This window comes from Tupaia chinensis, unplaced genomic scaffold (assembly GCF_000334495.1).
Source record: "Tupaia chinensis unplaced genomic scaffold, TupChi_1.0 Scaffold000216_1, whole genome shotgun sequence".
NCBI classification, from domain to species: domain Eukaryota; kingdom Metazoa; phylum Chordata; class Mammalia; order Scandentia; family Tupaiidae; genus Tupaia; species Tupaia belangeri.
This window is the reverse complement of record NW_006159691.1, coordinates 590,998-616,183: the sequence shown is the minus strand read 5'-3', so window position 1 is coordinate 616,183 and position 25,186 is coordinate 590,998. Positions and strand designations below refer to the sequence as shown.

Below are 25,186 nucleotides of genomic sequence, written 5' to 3'. Positions count from 1 at the left end.
TATTGATTTTTTGTTACCTACAGTACTGTGACATTTTTCCTTTTCTGAGTAGGATATTGAAAGTATTGTTATAGTTTTGGGCTTCAGGGACTTGCTGAAGCTTAGTGCCATTTATATGTTCTATTTTAGTATCTGAATTTTTGACATGGTGCCAGAAATCACTTAAGATGTTACTGTGCTATTTTTGTTGATGTTGTTCTTAAAGAAAGAAAGAAAAAATATTATGGATAGAATTATTCTCAGTGTTTTTAATTAAAATATTTTAATTTGTGTTATGGGTATAATTTTCCTGTGTTTCTAGTTAAGAAATTCTTAATTTCTATTTAAATAAAAACAAATAAGCAGACATAAAAATATATTGAGAGATCCACATCTGTTCTCTATCCCTTTTTTCCTTTTTAAAAAATTGTAAAGAATTGTGTTTAAAAACAGTTTACTGCCGGGAACCAGCAGTTAGCGTAATGGCTATGTCGCTGGGCTCCCACTTAGTCGACCGCGGTTTGTGTCCCGGACCCGGTGGCTTAAAACTCACGCCGGGCACGTGTGCGTGCGTGCCCAAGATCCCGAGAGGAGAATGGAGGAGAAGGGATTGCGGCGTGACCATCCCCCCTGGGGGGTGATTTCTCGTTTTCTGTCTCTATGTCTCTCTCTGTCTGTCTGGCGAGCGCACGCGCCCTACAGTGAAAATCTCTCCAAAAAAAAAAAAAAAAAAAAAAAACAGTTTACTGCCAAAACACTTTGAAATTTATAGGAAATTCATTTTTCGGCAGATTTTAAAATTTATTTGTTTATCCAAAGCTCGCCGAGCTCTATAGGTTTTATATATGTTTATACATATTTTTATATTCATTGGCCTTAAACTAAATCTTTCTAAATATCTAAACTGCCATGGATCTTTCTGCATCTTAATTCCAAGATACATTTTAGCTAAATTATAGAGTAGTTAAGGCCCATATGATTTAAGCTCACCCACAGTTCTTTAGTGATACTCGAGTATTTCATCTGAAAAGCTTCCGGCTCATAAGTTTTTTGGGGAGAGGTTTTTTGTTTTTGTTTTTGTTTTTTTTTTTGCTATAGTCACGTGTGCTTGCCAGAAAGACAGAGACAGACAGAGAGGCAGAAAGCGAGAAATCACCCCCCTGGGGGGATGGCCACGGGGCTGCAATCCCCTTTCCTCCATTCTCCTCTTGGGATCTTGGGCATGCACGCACATGCATCCAGCATGATTTTAAGCCACCGGGTCTGGAACTTGAACCGCTATCAACTACATGGGAGTCCAGCGACACAACCATTATGCCAACTGCTGGTCCCAAGCATGTGAATGTTTTGCAGGAAGGTAAACAAAAACTTACCACATGCAGGAAGGGTAGTGCACACCAAACCCATAGGGAGGAGAGCTCCTGTACTCTGAACTCTTCCAGACCCTGCCTTTATCTGTTTGTTTATTGATATCCTTTAAAATACCTTTAGTAGAGCCAGACAGTGGCATGGTAGTTAAGGCACTGGATCCCACATGGCCAACTATGCAGTTCAAATCCTTGACCAAAGGTCTTGAACAACACACCAGATGCATGTGAATGCATGCCCAAAACCCTGAGAGGAGAATGAAGGAGATGAGATTATGGCCTGGCCATCCCCTCTGCAGGGTGATTTCTCACACTTCCTCTCTGTCTCGGGTGAGTGCACATGCCTTATATCAAAAATACTTTAAAAAAATCATTTGTAATAAATCAGTATGCCACTCTAGGAAATTAATTGAACCTAAAGACAGTATTGGAGGAATCCCAACTTGTAGCTGTTTGATCAGAGAGAAGTTCTGATTGGTCCAACTTGCAGCTGGTATCTAAAAGTGGAGGACTGGACCCTCACCCTACGGGATCTCTAGGTGGCTAGTATCAGAATTGAGTTGTAGGAGAGGACGACTCACTGCCGTCCACTGCAGAACTGATTGCTTGCTTACTGATAGGGAGAAATCTGCACACATTTTGGAATCTCAGAAGTGATATGTGCTCTGAGCATGTAGTAGGATACACTGAGGTTTCTTTCTCTAAACAATATCCTCAGCAGATAAGCCATTTATTGTACAAAATAATATTTTTATTTTCTGACTTTATTTAGCTAAATCTCCACTTTAACAAAAATTTATCTCAGTTAATAAATACTTCATCTCTGGGGCCAACAAGTGGTGTGGTGGTTAAGGGCACTGGACTTCCATATGGCCGACCATGGTTCGAGTCCCAGACCTGGCAGCTTGCTTTTTCACTCTGTCCCTCTCTGGCAAATTAAAAATAAATAAATAAATGGATAAATAAAGTTTAATAATTCCTTTAAAAAAATCTTCATCTCTTATATGTGACAACCAAAACTTATTAACCATAATGATGTGTTTGGCTGATAACGACAGTAAATTTATGAAGATCTGTATTAAATTTGGATTCCAAACAAAACATTTTCTTTTTTATTTATGGTAGAGTAGTGACGTGAGAGTTAATTGTTCATTTTCTTTCTTTTCTTTTTTTTTTTTTTTTTTTTGAGAGGTTTTTTCTTGGAAACGCATGCACACGCGCCTGGCGTGAGTTTTAAGCCACTGGGTTCGGGACACGAACTGCAGTCAAATACATGGGAGTCCAGCGACGTAGCCATTACGCTAACTGCTGGTCCCAATTGTTCATTTTCTTGCTAGTTTTCTCAAGTTGATAAGTGAAATCATACTAGATGTGTAAGTTTAAGTCTCCTGTATATAGTTTCATTTCTGTTAAGTCTTTGAAATATGCCCTACTTTTCAAAAGCCCACTCATTGTTTTTATAATAGTGGAAAAAAGCCTCCAATTTGGCAAGCTCATCCTTATTTAAGCCCTCCAGGATTGTTTGCAGTTTTAAAATAAACTGCTGGGGTTGTATATATCTTCCAGTGTGAGCGCTTTCTTAAAATCAAGAAGGGGACCATGAATCTTCTCTACCCAGTTAAGCTCATAAATAAATAAATTATTTTTGTGGTACCCTCGGTGTATTTAAAGTAATTTATACTTAATGAAAGGGACTTATACTTTCTGGTTCTTTATACTATTTTACAAATCAACTCTCCAACCTTTCTTGAGCAGTAAATATTTGAAAGAATCTCTATCCTTGTACCGTGGGCTCAAAGAGCTATGACAGAGTATAGGGTATTTGGTTCTATTTTGGACTCTAAAGGCATTTATATGTCTGACAATTCAGAAGGGAGCTTTTGTATAACACAAGGGATATATAGATAGATAGATATATCTATATCTATAGCTATATGTAATATATATTTAAATTTATATTGAATACATATATATATACAAATATACACACATATATATGTATATAAGAAAAGATAGGCTACACAGATATTTCTCAAGTCCTGATACACAGAGACTTGCTATTTAAATGTTCTCTCTTTTTTTTTTTGGAGAGGTTTTATTGCTATAGGGTGCGTGGGCTCACCAGAAAGACAGAGAGAGACAAAGACAGAAAGCGAGAAATCACTCCCCAGAGGGGATGGCCACGCCATAATCCCTTCTCCTCCATTCTCCTCTCGGGATCTTGGGCATACATGCACACATGCCCGACATGAGTTTAAGCTGCTGGGTCCAGGACTTGAACTGTGGTCGACTACATGGGAGTCCAGCTACATGGGAGTCCAGCAACATAGCCATTATGCTAACTGCTAGTCCCGCTATTTAAATTGTTATCCTTGGGGCCAGCAGGTGGCATGGTGATTGAGGTGCTGGACTCTCATGTGGTCTACCATGGTTCAAATCTTGGACCTGGTGGCTTGCTTTATTTTCTTTCTCTGTCTCTAGTGAGTGCATGTGCCCTATGGCAAATTAAAAAAAAATAATAATAATAAGTAAAATTAAATAAATACATCTAAATAAATAAATAAATTGTTACCCTCACTGCTGTAGCAGTAGCAGGCTAGTACTATGATGGTCATAGTATATTACTAGTAGTTAACATTCATGGAAGACAGTATGTTTTACCTTTTTTAAAAAGAATTATTTATTTAATTTAATTTATCGTTATTATTGTTTAATTTGCCATAGGGAAAGTGTACTCACAAGAGAGAGAGAAAGTGAGAAAGCAAGCTGCCAGGCCTGGGACTCAGACTGTGGTCGGCCATGTGGGAGTTCAGCGCCTTAACCACCAGGCCACCTGCTGGTTCCCTTAGTATATTTTATATAGATACCTTCTTTCAATCCTTACAAGAATCCTGAGTTGGATATTTTCTTCTGTTTTATAGGTAAGAGAACTGGGACTAAGTAGAAGAGAAAATTGACTTATTTGTTTGGTTAGTTTTAGTAAAATTCAGATACAATTTTTTTAAGACGTTTTTGCTATAGGGCGCGTGCACTCGCCAGACAGACAGAGAGACAGAAAGCGAGAACTCACCCCCTGGGGAGATGGCCACACCACAGTCCCTTCTCCTCTATTCTCCTCCATTCTCCTCTCGGGATCTCGGGCATGCACGCACATGCGCCCAGCCTGAGTTGAAGCCACCAGGTCTGGGACGCGAACTGTGGTCAACAACATGGGAGTCCAGCGACATAGCCATTACGCTAACAGCTGGTCCAATTTCAGATACTTTTTGCCCCATACTTTGCATGCTCAACGGTAGATCCTTAGTAAGTATTTGGGTAGTGCAAGGTAAAAATTCCTCATCTTACTCCTGCCAGCACTCCAACCCAAGCTCCTAGTCCTCCAGTCTGATCAGTATACCGCTCTGCAATCTCTCTGCTGTAGTCCATCCTCCTGGAAGGGCACCTTTTTTTTTTTTTTTGGAGAGATTTTCACTGTAGGGTGCGTGCGCTCGCCAGACAGACAGAGACATAGAGACAGAAAGCGAGAAATCACCCCCCAGGGGGGATGGTCACGCCGCAATCCCTTCTCCTCCATTCTCCTCTCGGGATCTTGGGCACGCACGCACACGCGCCCAGCATGAGTTTTAAGCCACCGGGTCTGGGACACGAACCGCGGTCGACTACGTGGGAGTCCAGCAACATAGCCATTATGCTAACTGCTGGTTCCCATGGAAGGGCACCTTTTGTAGAAACTCCACTTTGTACATGTCACTTGGCCACTTACCATATTTCTACCATTTTTCTTTTTAATCACTTATCACCTAAAGAATGACAATGGGATCTGGTTTAGAATGGCCCTGAGTACAAACAAGAAGCTAGATTTTCTGTGTGTCTCAGCTGCAAAACTGCCCTTTTCATTGGGCTTTTTTTTTTTTTTTAAATAAACTGCTTTTAAATATAAAAGTATTTTGAATGTTGTTTTTTATTTTTCTTTCTTTCTTTCTTTTTTTTTTTTTTTTTTTTTTTTTTTTTTTTTTAGGTTTTTGTTATAGGGTAAATGTGCTGTCTGGAGAAACAGAACCAGAGAAATAGAAAGTGAGAAATCACCCCTCAGGGGGAATGGCCACACCACAATCTCTTCTCCTCCATTCTCCTCTTGGGATTTTGGGCATGCATGCACATATGCCTGGTGTGAATTTTAAGTTGCTGGGTCCAGGACTAGAACTGTGACTGTTGACTATGTGGGAGTCCAGTGACGTAACCATTATGCCATCTGCTGGTCCTGATTTTTGAAATTTTATATAGGACATAATATTGTTATATCATTCTCTTTTTCCAATAATACCCATTTTCATTTCATAGAAGTTATCATTATAACAATATCTTTTTGTTCTGTTATGTTTCATATTTTGGTAGAGGGTGCAAATACTCACCAGAGAGAGACAGAAGGACAGGAAAAGGCACCACCCATCAGTAATGGTCACACCATAATCCATTCTCTTCCATCTGCTCCTCCTTTTAGGATTTTGAGCATGCACGCACATGCACCTGGTGTGTTTCTCGATCCACTGGGTTCTGAACTTGAACTGCTTGGTTGGCAATGTCGGATCTGGCTGCCTTCACCATCAGGCCATGAGCTGGGCCAAGATTTAATGTGATAATAGAAGACACCGTGAAAGCAATAGATTCAAGGGCTGATTCATAGCCTAGTGGTTAAGGGAGCTGAGTCCCACATGACTGACCACAGTTGGAATTCTGACCCAGCAACTTGAAAAATCCATGGGGTGCGTGTGCTTGTGTGCCTACTATATCCCGACAGGAGGAGAAAAGGAGAAGGGATTGCTGTGTGACTTCGCCACAGTAAGGTGTGCTTTCTCTCTCTCTGCTTCTCTGTCTCTCTCGTGAGTGCATGTACCTTCTGACAATTAAAAAAAGGCAATTAATCTAAAATAGAGCCAAACGCACATTCTAGAACTGAAAAATACAATAACTAAAAATGAAAACAGTGGATGGATTTAAAAGCAAAGCACATAACAGAAGAAAGAATTGATTAATTGGAAGATAGATTAGAAGAAAATTATCCAAAAAGAACCACTAAGAGATAAAAAAAAATAGGTAAAAACTAGAAAAGAAAGTAAGAGAATTAAGAGTCCCAGTGAGAAGGCCTAATGTATATTTAATTGGACTTACGAAGGGGAGGGGCAAGAATGGCACAGAAGCAGTAGTACCAAAGAGATAATAGCTCATTGATTTTAAGAACTCTTGGGAAAAAAATATGAATCCAGCTGATATTTGCAAATATGGAGGAGGTAGTTGACTGCGTAAAAATTATAGGGATCATAATTCAGGTAATATTTCCTTCCTCTTCTCTTCTTTGAACATGTACAGTGTGTTCAGTCAACTTGGAGGGCTGTCATTTCACATTGTACAAGGTTCTCCCGTGGGATCCACAGGATGGGGAGCCCCCAGTGTTACTGGCCCATCTGATTTTCTTCTTTCAGACTTAACACTGGCTGCTCAGCTTCCTCTAGTTCCTCTTTTTTTTTTTTTTTTAAGAATTATTTTATTTAACTTTATTTATTCTTATTCATTATTTTTATTTGATCAGTGAGGGACAGAGGAAGAGGGAGGGAGGGAAAGTGAGAAAGCAAGCCACCAGGTCTGGGACTCGAACCACCGTTGGCCATATTGCAGTCCACTACTCTTAACCACCAGGCTACCTGCGGGGCCCCCTCTAGCTCCTCTTAATAGGAGTGACCAGTCTGCTCTCTCTCATTCGTGGTGGTAAATTTATCTTCAAATATGTAATCTTTCTTTTTGTTTTCCTTTTTTGGGCTTCTAAAGACTGGCCCAAGTGTCTATGCAGCCTTCTTACTTCTTGCCCAGCTGCCTTTGTCCTCCCTATGAAAGAGGGTGGGGGGAGATAATCCCTTTTATCTTAATGCAAGTCTTCTCTTTTAAAGGCTGCTCTGCCTCAGACTTGAACTGTTTTCCTGGCTAAGAAACTTTTCCTGGTTAAGAATTTTCATTTATGGGGCTGACAGGTGTCATGGTGGTTAAAGGCTCTGGACTCCCACATGGCGGACTGCAATTCGAGTCATGGACCTGGCAACTTACTTTCTCACTTTCCCTCTCTCTTTTCTGTCTGTCACTCTGTTCCTCTCTAGTCATATTAAAATAAATAAAAATAAAATAAATTGAAAAGAAAGAACGCTCATTTATGGATATAAATACATTGTAGCCTCTTTGGAGCTCTTAAATAAAGGATTTGTATTGTTAAATCATGGCATTGGTACGAAGTTACCCTTTAGTTTTTGTGAACTGGTAACCTTTTGGTCTCTTTCATGGTTACTGAATCCACTGACTGTACTGGTCATCAGGCTTCCAGGAGTAATAGAGTCAGTTTCCAGGTTCTGGGGATGAGAAGGAAGCTCTGGGGTTTCTCAGTCTGTGATTGTCTAATCAAAGTTTCCTGGAGGAGGATTCTCCTGGTCCTGGAGCTCAAGGCTGCTCAGGGCATTTCCCTCTTACAGAATCCTGCTTCATACTTGTCTCTATCTCCCTTTTCTAAAATGTTCTCTCTCATTTTATTTCCCTTTTTTTCTGAGACCTGTGTTTTCCTTTCCTTCTTTCTCTACCCTTGTGTTTATCTTGGTCATTCTTGTCATTAAGTGTCTTGAATCACGGCGGAGGTGCCTGGACAGTTTAGAGCTCATTTCTTTCCACTGCCAGATACAGCTTCAGAGGCTTCTTTGCTACCTGCTCAGCGAGGTTGTTCTCGGACATATGTTGCCTGTGCATCTTCTGGTGCCAGACACAGGCGAGGCAGAACACCTCTGGGCCAGGCTAGGGTAGCAGAGGACAGGAGCAGGGCTCTGGAGACGGGTTTTAGCTGGCAGAGTGCAGCTCATGACTTGGGTTTCTCTTTGCAACTTTTAATGGCTACACAAAGTGTTTGATACTTTGTATTTTTTCCCTATGTTGAATAACTGGTAGAATTGTTTCTTTTCTTTTTTTTTTTCCAATTTATTTGCATTCATTCACTGTACATCATTACAGCATACACAATGAGATTTTCCATCCAGAGTACACTGTATATTGTCTCAATCAAGCACATCAACAAACATGTTATTATTAGCAAGTGATCTTCCATTTCCTGTGTTCTGTATGTTTTGCTTTTTCCCCCCATCCTTGGTTCCCTCTCTTACCCTCTGCCACCTCCTGTTCTCCTCCCACACTGTCTCTGTTATCTATTTCTATACCGTTTTCCCCCCACATTTTATTGAATCACCAAAGACCCTCATCAATCCAAATACCCTCCTAGCAAACATATGTGACACACACATTTCCATGAGCACAAGTCTAACTTTACGCATCCTATAAATTAGCACCTAACTGGGGCTACATATCCTACTGCAGTCATTGAATAGATACATTTTGTTTTCCTGAAACTTCTTTTTGTAACTCAATTTACATTCCTTCCCTAGGCATCATCACAGCACACAAAATGCGATCTCCCATCCAGTACACACTGCATAGTGACTGGTAGAATTGTTTCTGTATGTCAGTGTGCACATCTTTGTAGCACTTGGTATGTATTGTCCAGAGGGTCTTAAAAATGTATTATTTTTCCTTTTCAATTGCCAGAGGGCACCTGTGCGCAAGGCAGGAGGAGAGAGGAAGGGGGAGAAAGCACTCCCTATTGGGGCATGGCCATACTGCAACCCCCTTCCCTCTATTTCTCCATCCCATCAGGATCTGAGGCACATATGCTAATCTGCCCTGTTTGCTCTTTAAGCCAGGGGTGGAATTTGAACTGCCATCAGGCATGTGGGATTCAGCTCTCTGTGCACAGCCCTTAACTGCTGTGCTCCAGGGCTGACACATGATGTGAACACCTCAAGTCAAGTTTTCGTATACATAGCCATAGCGATTTCTTTAGGGTAAATTCTTAGAAGTGAGATGATTGGGTCAAAAAGGCATGTACATTATTTTTTAAATTAATGAGCTTTATTATTTTAACCAATTTTAGGTTCACAGCAAAGTTGAGCATAAAGTAGAGTTCCCATTTACCCCGTGCAGGAACATTTTTAAAGATTCCGAAATGTGTTCTCAAATTGCCTTTTAGGGATGTTGTATCATACTCCATTCTCACCCACATTTTCCTGTATTTCCACAACTCTGGGTATTATCATTAAAAAATGCATCTTTCATAGGGCACATTTAAGGTAGAATATCCATTCTGGTCATTGCAAGACTGAATTTTCCAGTGCTGTGCAGACGATAAAAAGAAAGTGACATGGTAGGCTGGGCAGTGGCACAGCAGTGACACCGTGCACTGTGAGAATGACCCCCACACACCCAGAGACCTCTGTGAACACGCTGGGCATGCACATGCCTGTGATCCTGGGACCTCTCTGAGCACGCTGGATGTATGCATGCCCGTGATCCCAGACTGGCTGAGGGTAGGGGTGGACTGTGGAGAAGACCCCGTAGGTGGTGCTGTGTATGTGTGTGCTCATCTCTCTCACTTGCTGTCATAGAAGAAAGACTTTTTTTTTTTAAGTGTTTGCCACAGGGCATGTATGCTTGCCAGAGAGAGACAGAAACACAGAGGGAAGGTGAGAAATCACCCCCCTCCCCATGCAGCAGTCCCTTCTCTTCCATGCTTTCTAACTGCTGGGTCCAGGACCCAAACCGCAGTCAGCTACGGTGGAGTCCAGTGCCTTAACCGCCATGGCACCTGCTGCCACTTCCCCCAAAAAGGAGAAAAAAAGCAAAGTTTGAAAAACGTGATGTGAGGGAACCAGCAGTTAGCGTAATGGCTATGTCGCTGGCCTCCCACATAGTCGACTGCAGTTCGCGTCCCGGACCCGGTGGCTTAAAACTCACTCCGGGCGCGTGTGTGTGCGTGCCCAAGATCCCGAGAGGAGAATGGAGACGGGATTGCAGCGTGACCATCCCTCCGGGGGGTGATTTCTCGCTTTCTGTCTCTATGTCTCTCTCTGTCTGGCGAGCGCACACACCCTATAGCAAAAACCTCTCCAAAAAAAAAAAATAAATAAATAATAAAAAAACGTAATGTGATAGATTGATGGATGGTTATCTTAGGTTGGATGTGTTGGGGAGGTCCTGAAGAAGTGAATGGTCCTTGCTCTGAACAAGGGTATTCTTTATTCCTGGAATTCTTAGAAATGGAATCATGAGAGTAAAGATTCCATGGTTTAAAAATTTTGGTTATGGGGCTGGCAGGTGGCATGGTAGTTAAGGCGCTGGACTCCCACATAGTTAACCATGGTTCGAGTCCCAGGCCTGGTAGCTAGCTTTTTCTTTCTCTCTGGTCAAATTAAATAATAATGATAAATAATTTTTAAATATATATATGTATATGTTTGCTCAATATTGTACTGACAAACTGACCTTGCAAAAAAAAATTAAGTAATTTACATTCCCTCAACATATAGACATGTGTCATTCCTTCATACTCACCAGAACTTTTCCCCTGATGTTAGAAAGTGAGGTTGTGGAATGATTGTCCTAGGGATCATTTCATTTTTCAGAGGAAAATGGTAGGAGAACAAGTCAGTTCTTTGAGGAATCCTGTCTGCTCCCTTTCCCTAAATGAATTGTCCAGTTTCGCCATTACACTATAAACCTTTCTCTTCACTTAGTGGCCCTTTTCTCTACACGAGTTCCTGCCTGCGTGGTTCCACAGGGCTGGAAGCCACCAACATTTCAGCCAACATACACGTTTCCCTCTTCAGAATTAGGCAGTGTCTGGCTCAGAGATGCTGATCAGCACTGCTTTTGCTATAAAAACAAGGCAGCTTTAGAAGGAGGCTGGTTTTCCCAGATTCGTTGGCAAGGCTCTGACACCTTCTGTGAGTTAAAACTGTGCAGAAGGCTTCGCACATTCTCCTGGGAGAGCCGAGCCGTCCTGTGTGGCATGCACTGAGGGCAGGGTGTTGGTGAACACCGTCCACTACCACTGCCTCTGCCCCAGCCTTGGTGGGTGGTAAGACCTCTTCCGTCTGTCTGGAATACGTACATGATTACAGACTGTGTGGATCTCTTCGGGAAGCCTTTCATCTTCTGCATACACTGCCATGGAAACGTTCTCTGTGGGTCTTGGGCAAGGCTCAGCATCTTTATAACCACGTGGCACATGTGAAATTGCAGACGTCATTCAGGTACTGTTTTGTCCATTGATGGAACAGTTGCGTGCTTTTATATAATGTACATGTAATAGAATTAAATTTCTGATTCAAGCCTTTACAAAAAAAAAGTCGTGTAGTTCAAATGGGAGATACATGGATTAAAAGTCATTTGTTCTTAAAATGCAATTCCTTTTTATAATCTTTTGAAACTCAGCAACTTAAATAAAGCAGCCTCAGGGCAACATGTGTTCATGAGAGGGTCCGGGGGTGGCGTGGGGACGGAATGTGTTTGGTGAAATTGTCCAGGAGAAAAGCACCGCTCACTTGAAGCCCAGAGATTTGTCATCCAAATATGTGCAGATTGTTGGTGCTATAAATAGTTTGAACTCAAGTAAACAGCCTCTCCCCTAGCTGCTGTTTGGCTATTATTCAGACACCAGGACTGGCTGGGGGGCAGCCTCTCACTTCAGGCTCAAGGCACTCCTTCCCAGGTCTTGGGCTGTTTCTCTCCAGCTGAGTGGTCCAGCCACCCGGGACTTGCGATGACCAGGCCTCAGATAGTCACCCCCTTTAGCTCCTCACTCTGGGCTCCCACCACATGTGACCTCAGCTCTATGAACTTGCCTGTGCTCTGGAGTAGCACTGAGCTGAGATTCCTGGCAAACGTTAAGAGCCCCCGGGCCACATGGCCATTGACGGAAGTAATTTAGGAAGCACAGACTTCTCTTTTCAGGGCAGAAGCATGCATGGCACATTTTCTTCTTTGGAGCCAAAAAGAGTGGCACTGGTTGTGGGAACTGCTGGGAGCTGCCTGGGCCAGCCACCAGCCTGCTGGATGCCAGGCGGGCAGGCTGCTGACATTTCAAGAGCCTCTTTGAGGACTCGAGCAAAACGCTGACAGTAGAGCAACTGAGGACATTCCATGGTTTATTACTGTATTTCCTTTGGAAAAAACAAGTCTCTCGCTCTCCTCTAACTTCCTGCTTCGGCTGTGCTCACATGCAGTGACTCCCACATGGCATGCCCACGTGGAGGTTGTGGACGATGTGTCAGTTTGTTGCTGAAGGAAGAGATGAGAAGGGATGGCAGAGAGCATAGTGGGTTAAGCGTCAGGAGGGGCAGGCTACCTAACCTCTTAGCTTTGGTTTCTTCATTTGTGGAATGAGGGTAGGTCTGTCTCTTGTTTTATAGGGTTGATGAGGAAATGTATGTGAAAGTACTTTCTGGACCTTAGCCAACCTATAAAGTAGCGATGGAGTGTTAGTCTCACAGGCCTGGCCTTCTACTCTGTGACCTCAAGCAAAAGGCTAATGTCACTCAGCCTCAGTCTTACTATTTTTTTTTTAGAGATCTTTTGCTATAGGACATGTGCGCGTGCCAGAGAGACAGAAAGCGAGAAATCACCCTCCCCCCTGGGGGAGATGGCCACTCTTCAGTCCCTTCTCCATTCTCCTCTCTGGATTTTGGGCATGTATGCACGTGTACCCGGCATGAGTCTCAAGTTGCCAGATCCAGTGCATGAACTGCAGTCAATGTGGGAGTCCAATGATGTGAACATACGCCCTCTGCTGGCCCCAGCCTCAATCTTTTCATCTGTAAAATGGCAATATCATACCTGCCTTGCAGGAGTGTTAAAAGGATTAGAAATAGCATGTATAAAGCATTGACAAATAGTTAAATGGCAATAATTGTTATTTTTCACTGATGAGTTAATAATCATGCTTAATAATTTAGAATTCTAAATCTGAAGAAACATTCAGTTCGTAAATGTCAAGATTAATGAGAGACCCTGCAAAAAATATATGTATGTAAAAATAACTGGTAATAATAAATAACTTTTTAAAAGCCAAAGTAATACATGAGCATGATTTTAAAAAAATATCTGTAAGTTGGGGCCAGCAGGTAGTATGGTGGTTGAGGCCCCGGACTCCCACATTGCCTACTGCAGTTTGAGTTCTGGACCCATCAGCCTGCTTTCTCATTTGTGTGTGCTCGCTCGCTCTCTCTTTGGTGAGTGCATGTGCTCTATAATAAACTATTTTTTTGTTAAAAATTATTATTAAAAAATAATAAAATTAATTCTTTTAAAAAAGAATTATTTTCTTTATTTATCATTATTGTTATTTTTAATTTGACCATAGCAAGACACAGAGAGAGAGAAAGCAAGAAAGCAAGCCACCAGGTCCAAGACTTGAACCATGGTCAACCATGTGGGAATCCAGCACCTTTAACCACCACACCACCACACCACCACACCACCAAGAGAAAGAGGGAAGGTGAGAAGTCACCCCCCAGGGTAATGGCCATGCTGCAGTCCCTTCTCCATTCTCCTCTTGGGATTTTGATCACGCATGCACACATGTGCCTGGTATGTTTTTCAAGCCACAGAGTCTGGGACTCAAACTGCAGAGTCTATTGTATGCATCTAACCACCTTAACCACCACACCACCTATTGGCCCACTTCTATTTCTTGAGAATTATTTCATTTTCGTCAGAATGGACCATGTGTATAGTTTCTTTTTTTTTTTTTAAGGTCAGATATCTTTAGAAACTTACAGTAGAAACCAGTTGTCCCCTGCCCTCACCCTGTCTTTACTCTCCTTCCTGTCCTGTTAGCTCTAGTGTTTATATATCTTACATAACATGCTTATTCAGCTACCTTAATCATAATACATCATCTGTATTATGTAAGTTTCATACGTGCACAAAATTAGAAGAGTTGAGTGAATCTTCATATACCACCAATATCCAGCTTAAAAGATAACCCATGGGCTAGTCCAGGCCTGGTGGTTAAGGGAGCTGGATCCTACATGGACAGCCACGTGGTTTGAGTCCCAGGCCAGGAGGCCTGACAAACACGCCAGGCATACGTGCACGTGTGCCCCAAATCCCAAAAGGAGGATGGATGAAGAAGAGGGGTTGGACCATGCCTAGTGAGGGATGCTTTCTCCCTCTACCCCTTGCTCTTTCTTTGGTGAGCACACATACCCTCTGGTAAATGCTTCATGTATTCATGACTTTTCTGACAACCCAGTAAAAAACACACAGCCATCACCAGTCTTGTTTCATCTCCACCTGTAGCCCTCTTCCCCCTGCACGAGGTTATTTTCGAGTAAATTGTAGACATCATATCATATCCTAAATAATTACTTTGACATATATCTGTAAAAGAATAAGGACGTTTTCTTGATGTAATTATCCTACTGTTATCACACATGACATAATTAAGCATTCTTTATTATTTGCAAAGATCAGTTGCTCATAAACGTATTTTTCTTTAGTCAGAGCCGAACAGGACTAGACGTTCCATCCCTTTGTTCTTCCTTGACTTGTCCATTTTGGATATTACTGACTTTAGCATGGCATACGAGACTGGCTTTTTATAAGCACCACAGCCCCACTCATGCTCCTTTTCCTTTCTCCCAGTGTCCACAGCTTTTTGTTAACTCGGTGTTGAGTGCATGTAAATACTCTTTACTGCTGAGCTAGTAAGAGTCTCGTTATTTTTCCTTTCTACTTGACTTTGTTTTTTTCCTGGACTTAATAGCTACTTTAACATGTTTCGTTTTCCTTGTTCTTTATTGCTAAGTCTTTCCACACTTTCCCGGAGACTTACAGGTTTCGTCAAGCCTGTCTGGGAGGCTGTCAGCTCTTTTCCTGGAACCTTCTGCCCTCCTGCTGCCGTCAGAGTCAGATCAGTCCTTTCTCAGGCCTGCCACTCCGCTGAGGCCCCAGGGCTGCCTTTATCATCATCTTTGGCTTCCCGCTTATCTCTGCTCATCTCTCTCACTGCATGCTTGGTCTTGAAATCCCATTTTTTTTTTCTTAGTTTAAACTTAACCTTATTTATTTATTTATTTATTTATTTATCGAGAGGTTTTTGCTATAGGGCACGTGCCCTCGCCAGACAGAGACAGAACACGAGAAATCACCCCCCAGGGGAGATGGCCACATCGCAATCCTTTCTCCGTTCTCCTCTTGGGATCTTGGGCACGCATGCACACACGCCCGGTGTGAGTTTTAAGCCACCGGGTCCGGGACGCGAACCGTGGTCGACTACGTGGGAGTCCAGCGACATAGCCACTATGCTAACTGCATATTTTCCAGAAGTTTACTAAGAAAACAGTATAGGAGAGAGCAGTTGTTCTAAGTCTTGTGTGTCTGAAATTGTCCTTGTTTTGCCTAGTGAAATGAAGAAGTCTAGGTTCCACATCATTTCCTGTTCGAACTTTCCCCTTAGAAAGCAGCGCCCCGCTGTCTCTGGCCACCAGTGTTGCTGGTGAGAGTCCAGTGTCAGTCTCACTCTTCCTTTGAGACAGTCAGGTATTTTGTGTTTGTTTGTTTGTTTTCTTGTTTGTTTTGTTTCTGTTTTTTTGTTTTTTGTTTGTTTGTTTGTTTGTTTGTTTTGCTATGGGGCTCGTGCACTCGCCAGAAAGACAGAGAGACAGAAAGTGAGAAATCACCCCCCAGGAGGGATGGCCACGCCACAATCCCTTCTCCTCCATTCTCCTCTTGGGATCTTGGGCATGCACACACATATGCCTGGCGTGAGTTTAAGCCGCTGGGTCCAGGGCCCCAACCGCAGTTGACTACACGGCAGTCCAGTGACATAGCCACTACTCCAGCTGCTGTTCCCTGCAAAAGTCAGTTTGTCCCTCCAGGCATTTTTAGGAATTTTTTCCCCTTTGAGTTCTAGAGGTTAGCAAACGGTGTCTAGCTATCTACTCAGCACTTGTCCAGCTTTGCTCAGTTTTATGTTCTTTCTTTTTCAGTGAATTTATTGGATTCACATACTGTCATGGGTGACCTGGGATGGATTTATTTTTGAAAAAATGGGCTAAGTTTTTATAAAATTTTCTCTAAAATTTAAGCTACATGCATAGGCATCATGTTTTATGTCATTCGGGTAGAAAATTCACTTGACATGTTTGTTGGTACGGGGCTGGGTATATATGTGTGTATTCTGGGTGGATGGGGGTACCTGAAATTAGCTTTGGCAGGGACGGGAATAATAGAGGAGGAGTTTCACTGACTAAGTAACAAATACATTATTTTCGGTCTGATAGTCATGAAGAAATGTGAAGATTCCTTCATCACTCAGGAAAATTTCAGATTGAAGCAATCAACAATTATATGTGTGTGTCAGTGCATGGTGTGGTGGTTGGGGTGGCTTGATCGCATATAGCTGACTGCACAGTTTGAGTCTTAGACCTAGCAGTCTGAAAAACTTGCCAGGCACATGTGAGTGTGTGTCCAAACTCCCCAAAAGGAGGGAGAAATAGAAGAAAAAGGATTATGGTGTGACCATCTCCCTTAAGGAGTGCTTGGTCACTTTGTTGTCTCTCTCTGGCTAGTACATACACACCCTCTAGCAAATTTTTAAGAATGTTTGTATCTAGAGATACAATGTTAAGAAGTTCTGTGAATTGATTTTAAGTTATTATTAGGTTGTCTAGAAAGTCATGACTGACTTTTCTGTTTTTCTAAGCAAAATACATCATGACTTTTCTAATAACACAGAAGAACATAAAGGTAAAGAGGGCAAGAAAAAAACTGCACAGCCTGTATATGTTAATAGAACTGTCTTTCCATCCTCTTTTATCTTTGGTATTCTCTTCCTTTTTTCTCTTCTTTACCTCCCCCCACCTTTTCCTTTCTTCTGTTATCTCCCCTACACCAATAAATGACTAGCTGAAACCTATCTATGAGACCCTATGTGTCAGTGTCCACCCTGGGGCTTGACTCTAGCTGAGTTATGATTAGGAGGCTGCTGGTGAGGAAGAGAAACAGGAGGAGAAAAAGGAAGCCCTTCATCTTGAGAGGACGGGAATCAGAAAGAATGAGACGAAGAGACAGATAACAGCGGGCACAGGCAGCCTGAGCCTAGGTAGCCCAAGCAACCTGTGCTCAGCACTTGTCCAGCTTTGAAGAGTCGAGTCTTCTTTTAGCTCTGGGAAATTTCTCGTGATTTCTGTACTTCCTACTTCCTTTTTTTGTGGTTGGGGGAGATGCGAGGGATTCCTACTTAGCCTGACGTTGAACTTCCTGCATCGTGGCTTTATATCATAATCCTTTTTTGTCTTGTGAGTCTTTTCCTGCCTATATTTTGAAAACCCCCTTCTTATTTTCCAGTCCTTCTCTTGAACTGTTCATCTCAGCATTCATATTGTTAATTTTCAAGAGCTCTTTTTTGCCAGTGTTTTTCCTTTATATTTTAGGGACACAATATGTTCAGAATTTCTGAAGACCTAAGTTTGGGATTTTTTTTTTAAAGTGTCTCATTTGTCTGAATTTTCTTTCCCCCTGTTGGGTCTGTTTTTCTCTTTATTGTCATCTTTGTCATGCTGCTGGTTTTCTTCACATGCCCTGTGATTTTCTTTGTAATCGGTAATAGAAGACTCCTTTAGGGGTTAGGCCTTGATTTCCTCGGGAACTGGTTGTCTGTTCAGTAGGCCTCTACTCCGCCTGGAGGGCTCTGGAAGCTTTCTGTACCAAGTAGAAGGAAGGGCCCAATTTGCTTTAGGGCACATGAGCAGGAGCTGAGCCGCTGGCTTTTCACAGAAGGAGGCTGAGGCCTCTCTAGAAGCCTTAGATCACCCCAGGCACCTCCATGGAGTTACTTAGCGTCTCCTGTCTAGCCTGTGTGTGGTTCAGAGTTTCCAGGCCCTTGGTGCGCTCTAGGTATGGGAGTAGGGAGCCAGCTGGAACAGGACCTTCAGTAGAGCCTCTCTTTTTTTTCCTGGAGAGGTTTTTGCTATAGGGTACGTGCACTTGCCAGACAGACAGAGAGAGACAGAGAGACAAAAGGCGAGAAATCACCCCCCAGGGGGTATGGTCACGCCGCAATCCCTTCTCCTCCATTCTCCTCTTGGGATCTTGAGCACACATGCACACGCGCCTGGCATGAGTTTTAAGCCACCGGGTCCGGGACGCGAACCGCGGTTGACTACGTGGGAGTCCAGTGACATAGCCATTATGCTAACTGCTGGTCCATAGAGCCTCTCATTTTTCATCCTTCTCTTCAGTCCTCTCTGGCTGCCCTCTTCAGGGCCAGAGCTGCCTGGGGTTCCACACAGCTGTTTGTCTTGCATTTCCAGTGGTTCCTTCTTGTCCCTGTGCTCTGAGCTTCAGATTCTGTGTGGGAAATTATTTGAATTGAAATCTCATATTCCCTAATGAGCCTCCTCCCCACCAAAGGGAAGGCCCAGTTAATTGTTTGGAAGGCCTCCTTTTTATTATTATTATTATCGGTAGAAGTAGTAGTATGCTATTGTTTTACTCCAGTTTGGACTACCCAGGATGTGTGTGTATGTGCATGTGTGTGTGTGTGTGTTCAGAAAATATTTATTGTGGGGACCAGCAGATGGCATAACGGTCATCTCGCTGGACTCCCATGGTTTGAGTCACAGACCCAGCGACTTAAACTCATGCCGGTATGTGTGTGCGTGCCCAAAATCCTGAGAGAAGAATGAAGGAGAAGGGATTGCGGTGTGGCCATCCCCTAGCGGTGATTTCTTGCTTTCTGTCTCTCTGACTCTTTGTCTCTCCACAGCATAACAAAACAAAACAAAAATTTATTGTGTTTCCTAGTCTGGGCCAGGTACTATTCTAGGCACTTGGATGGATCTCTTGACGAACCAGGGAGACACGTGGCTGACCTTGTGGGGCTTACAGTCTGGTAGGGACTCACCGTAGCTGCGCTCATGACAGCTTTTGCCACAGCTTTGGAGAACTGCAGGGTACCGTGACAGTATGGAAGGGAGCAGTCACTGGGCTCGGAATAAAGGCCTCCGTAAGGAAGGGACTTTTTAAAAAAGAGTTACTTATTATTATTATCATTATTATTGTAATTTGGCCAGAAAGAGAGAGACAGCAAGAGAAAGTGAGAAAGCAGCCACCAGGCTTGGGACTTGAACCTGGGTCAGCCATCTGGGAGTCCAGCTTAACCACCATGCCACCTGCCGGCCCCAGAAAGTGGCATTTAATGTGAAACCTGAAGCCTGGAAGGGAGTTAACACAAACAGGAGGGAAGGGCCAGTCGGATTTGTATTTCAAGTGTAGTGTCAAGTGATACCTCGAAGCCAGTGAAGGTCTTCCTACTGCTGGAGCACCAGGCTGTGCAGCCTCAGGACAGTTCCTTGCCTTCTCTGGGCCTGGCATTTCTTACCTCAGGACAGTTCCTTGCCTTCTCTGGGCCTGGCATTTCTTACCTCAGGATAGTTCCTTTTTTTCTCCGGGCCTAGGATTTCTTACCTCTAAAATGAGTAGACCACATGCTTTTTATTTTTTTAAGTTTATTTCCTGAAAGAGAAGTGTGTACCTGTGGCAGCCAGGCAGGGTCTTCAAACTGTGATCTTTCTCGAACCCACTGCCAACTAGGATCATGGGCATGCTCGCTGGCAGGCCTAGTGTATTGATGTAGACCTGGGATTTGAACCCAAACCGTCACACATGATCTCCAGCATTGTGCAGCAAAACGCCTATTGCCTGAGCCACTGTGAATGACTGAGCCCATGTGCTCTTTTCAGTTCTAAAAATCACTGAGTCTGAGATTATTATCAACTCAAGTGGTGGTCCATCTTTCCCATGACCTCCCCAGTTTGAAACCTCCACAGGGACTTCAAAAAGTTCATGGAAAATGGAACTAAAGTACATGTTTATCTTGATTTAAACATTTTCTTTTTTTTGGAGAGGCTTTTGCTATAGGGCACGTGCACTTGCCAGAAACACAGAGAGAGACAGAGAGACAGGAAGTGAGAAATCACCCCCCAGGGGGGATGGCCACACCGCAGTCCCTTCTCCTCCATTCTCCCCATTCTCCTCTCAGGATCTTGGGCATACACGCACACGCACCTGGTGTGAATCCATACGCGCGCCCGCCCCTGGTGTGAATCCAAGCCACTGGGTCCAGGACTCGAACTGTGGTCGACTACATGGGAGTTCAGCCACATAGCCATTACACTAACTGCTGGTCCCTTGATTTAAACATTTTTGAAAATTTTCTTCATGGTATTCATTTTCCATAAACATTTTGAAGGCCTTCTTTCCCCCAATATCTCCCGCTGGTGGAAAGCAGTTCCAGAAAATGCTAAATAAGCCTGGGGACAGTGTGATACCCTGTGAACCTGTCTGTTTTCCCGGAGGCCGAGGGGTTCGGGAAGCCCTGACTGCAGAGTTAGACAGTTGCCTAAACGGCGGGGCTCCTCAGGAGCTTTAATCAACCAACGTACGCGCTCAGTCTCTTCAGCAAAACGTGGGAGGAAATTCCCTGAGGCAGGGAAGGGGACAGCCCAACTCCCTTTTCCCAGACCGGGAAGATGCTGCAGAGGTCAGGCAGGAGCCCTGGGCAGGAGCTGTCCTGTGCGGCATCTCAGAAACTCATCTGTCCTCAGACACACTCCACCTTCCTTCAGCCCACTTTTCCCCACTGGGACATTTGCAGTTTCCCGAAGAATGTGCTCTAGTAAATGAAATGCTGGCCCAGTTGTCCTGGCTGGGTGAAAGGAAGATGCTTGATACTCAGGGAGACCGGCCGTGTCCAGTCACTGGGCAAGGGCTCCATCGTGTGATCCTCTGCTTTTCGAATAGTAATGTCCTAATCCTCGCAACAGCACACCGGACGGGGGATTATCACTCCCACGTTACAGGTAAGAAAACTTAGGCTCAGAGAGAGGCAGTAACTTGTCCAAGATGACCCGGGGAACCCATGTTAGAGCCTCCTTAAGCCAAAAATCTCCCTGGGTCCATGATCTGAATAGAGTGCATCAGCAGCCACAAGGGGACCAGGAGGTGGAGGCTCAGAACATCAAACCCCACCAAAAAAGCAGCCAGGTGTGCTGTGAAATCCAAACGGTAAATTGAACGTGTCTGTCATCCTCAGTGGGGTTGACCATTCTCCCTCCAAAATGACTTAGGTTTCTGATTTCAAAACACAGCTCTGAGTGTGTTTCCTTCTCTGGGCCTCTGCACACGAGGGTTAACTCTGATTCTTTCTGCATGGTGAGATAATGAATGATCTTCCTCTTTCCTGTGCCTCTGTATTTTTCTTTCCTTTTTTTTCTTCCCGAAGTTTTTTTTTTTTCTTTTTTAGAATTATTTATTTAATTTATGTCTTATGATTATTTTAAAATTTGTTGTAGGGCACACACATTCACCAAAGAGAGACAGAGGGTGGGTGGGGAGTGAGAAAGCAGACTGACAGGTCGGGGACTCAAACCACAGTTGGACATGAGGGGGTCAGCGCCTTCACCACCATGATGCCTGCTGGCTCCTGTTTTTCTGTTTTATACAATAAGCAATTCTGATTATAATTAGAAAGAAAACAAAATCTATTTTTTAAATTTTTATTTTAATTTATTTTATATATTCAATTACTGTTTATCACTACAGCTTGTAAAATGAATTTACCCAACATGAACACACTTCCCACCAGTCTAGTTGAAGATATCATACCTGTTATCATCAGACACTCCATTTCTCTGTCCCTCAAATGTCTTGCCTCTCTTAATTTTTCTCCTTCCTTCCTTTCCTCCCACTCTCCCCCTTTTCCCACCCTCTTCCTACATGATCTCCAGTGTCTGTAACTGTTTTCCCTGCTTCTTTATCCTTTAGTCTTTCAGACTGTCCCACAGAGTGCGGACAGTTGATATATATTAAGTGGAGACATACAGTGTCTCTCTTTCATAACTTGGCTTGCTCCAATCAGCAGTAAGTCTTCCATATTCATCCACCTTCTATCAAATGCCGGGGTCTTATATTTTTTGGCTGAGTAGTTTTCCATAGTGTATGTCTGCCACACTTTTTCAGTCCGTTCATCTGTTCATGGAGATTTGGGTTGGTTCTATGTCTTAGCAATTGTGAATAATGCCACAATAAACATAGATGTGCAAGGGCTTTTTTTTTGGGGGGGGGGAGATTTTTTGCTATAGGGCGCATGCGCTCACCAGACAGACAAAGACATAGACACAGAAAGTGAGAAATCACCCCCCAGGGGGGATGGCCACGCCGCAATCCCTTCTCCTCCATTCTCCTCTCGGGATCTTGGGCACGCACGCACACGTGCCTGGCATGAGTTTTAAGCCACCGGGTCCAGGACGCGAACCACAGTTGACTACGTGGGAGTCCAGTGACATAGCCATTACACTAACTGCTGGTTCCCTGCAAGCTCTTTTTCAACTGAGCATTTTTTCTGTTCTTTGGGTAGATACCCAGCAGTAGAATTGCTGGATCATATGGCAGTTCTAGTTGTAGGTCTTTGAAGAACCTCCATATTGTTCTCCACAGTGACTGTACTAATTTACATTCCCATCAACAGTGTAGGAGAGTTCCCGTTTCACCACAGCTTTGCCAGCACTTATCATTTTTGTTTTTTTTTTTAAGCTTAGCCTCTACTTGTATTTATAAATCTCAGTCAATAAGCTTTTTAGTTGTCTAAACAAAGCCTGGACCTTCCAGCTGTATGGATTAGTAGGTGAGTAAATGTGAAATAGCATGACAGTTGAAACCTGCCTTCGTGAAGCCAGCAGGTAGCATAGTGGTTAAGTGCTGGACTCCCACATAGCTGACCACAGTTCAAGTCCTCCCTCATATTCCCATATGAGGGAGGTAATTATTATCTTCATTTGTGTTTACTCCCTCTCCTTGGGGGGGGGTAAGTGAATTAATTTATATAAAGCAGTTAGAATATTTCCTGACATAGTAATATTCAATACCTTTTTTTGTTTTGTTTATGGATTTCTTTATTTTAATAAAATGCTGCTATGTTAGGCCCAGATCTTTTCCTTAAGAAGGTCAGATTTTGGGCCAGTCAGGTAGCTTGGTGGTTAAGGTGACTGGATCCTACATGACTGGCTGCTATGTTCGAGTCCCAGATCGATGGCTTGGAAAACATTCTTGGCACATACATGCGTGCGCCCAAAACCTTGACAAGGGGATGAGGGAGAAAGGGTTACAACCTGGCCATCCCCTCTGGGGAGTGCTTTGTCACTTTTTTTTTTTTTGGAGAGATTTTCACTGTAGGGCGCATGCGCTCGCCAGACAGAGAGAGACATAGAGACAGAAAGCGAGAAATCACCCCCCAGGGGGGATGGTCACGCCGCAATCCTTTCTCCTCCATTCTCCTCTCGGGATCTTGGGCACGGACGCACATGCGCCCGGCGTGAGTTTTAAGCCACTGGGTCCGGGACACGAACCGCGGTCGACTACGTGGGAGTCCAGCGACATAGCCATTACGCTAACTGCTGGTTCCTACTTTCTCTTTCTCTCACTTTCTCTGTCTCTCTCCAGCCAGAGCATGCACCCGATAGCAAACAACAAAGGTCAGGTTTTTAGCAGAGTAAGACCTGCCTGGAAATAAATATACCTCAAAGGAGAAAAGAAGAAGATACTTTTTTTTGGAGAGGTTTTTGCTATAGAGCGTGTGCGCTCGCCAGACAGACAGAGAGACAGGGAGATAGAAAGAGAGAAATCACCTCCTGGGGGGGATGGCCACACCACAATCCCTTCTCCTCCATTCTCCTCTCGGGATCTTCTACCCGCGGAAGTCCAGCAACATAGCCATTACGCTAACTGTTGGTCCCCAAGAAGAAGATTCTTAAGAGAGAAACCCCTCCCATCCTGCAGTAGGGGGTGGAATTAAGGGCAGCTTTGTGGCAGAGGGACTGTCTGAGCCCCTCAGACCAGCTCTGTGCACCTGTGCACTGAGGCAGCCAATTTCCTTAGTCTCCAGATTAATCCAATGCTGCTCTCTGAAGAGTGGGCACCTTTCCTGCAGGGACACCCCTCATGAGGCAGGAGCACAAAAGGGCTGCAGACACAGGCCTGGCCCCAGACTGTCCTGATCAGACACTTACCCCGGGGAACCTTTGAGTGCCATGGGTGGCCTCTCCTCGCACCCCTGCAAGAGGTGAGTGTCCATGCCTGCTCCGTCCATGCCGGCTCCTGCACCTGCCATGGTGTTTGGAGAGTGGCCCATGGAGCAGTGTTGGGAGAGTGTGGTCTCCAAAGCATCTCCACCCTTGTTAGTGATAGGCACGTGGGTGGGCCCGTTAGGGCTCTCTCTTCACGGGTCCTGTCTAGATGTAGGGTTGTTCAGCCTGCAAGGCAAGTGTACAAAGTGCGTGTTGTTGAGAAAAATGATCCTGTCATTTTTATATATGGGTTCCTATGATTTTTGTTCAAGTAACAAAATATGATTCAAAGCACCGAGGGTGATGTCAGTGCAGTGACCCTGCTGAGGGCTCAGCTTCATTTCCTGACGCCCACTGGGCTGCTGGCGGAAGGGCACAGCCAGACAATGGCCACAGGCCCACACACTGCCTGTGCCGCTGACACCCGACAGCTCTCAGAGGGTGCGTACTCCTTACTCATCCTGCCCTTCTCTGACTTCCCGACATTCTCAGCTTCATTTCATTGTCACGTCGGGGTCGGGCAGAGGGTGGTGAAACTGAGTCAGAATTAGCAAATAGCATCTTTACTATTAAGGCGTTGCAACTTATTTTGGCAAGGATTTTTGAACTTCTAGACTCTTGACCCACACGGGGAACCTAGTAGGGTGAGTGCAGTTAAGGTTCTCATTTTACTTCGGGAAGCCAGGCACAAAGAGGTACAGCCTGGAGTCCTGCATGGCACGGACTCCAGGGAGCAGCTGTCTCCGAGCTCTCAGCTGCCACTCTCCTTGGGTTACCAGCTGCGGGGCTTTCCCT

The 25,186-nt window shown here is 43.9% G+C and overlaps 1 protein-coding gene across 6 annotated transcripts in view; it reads left to right on the top strand.

The window, feature by feature from the left end:
- Positions 1-25,186, top strand: part of PKIG (cAMP-dependent protein kinase inhibitor gamma) — an 86,813-nt gene that overhangs the window by 18,969 nt on the left and 42,658 nt on the right. Inside the window, exon 1 of one of the 6 annotated variants that reach the window (XM_006147561.3) lies at positions 11,497-11,515. The exons of 4 other annotated variants lie outside the window; for them this stretch is intronic. The gene's annotated coding sequence lies outside the window, so the exon portion shown is untranslated. Of the gene's footprint in view, positions 1-11,496; positions 11,516-15,786; positions 15,807-25,186 lie in introns of those variants that run through there. One more of the 6 variants, XM_027771468.1, reaches the window with a different exon arrangement.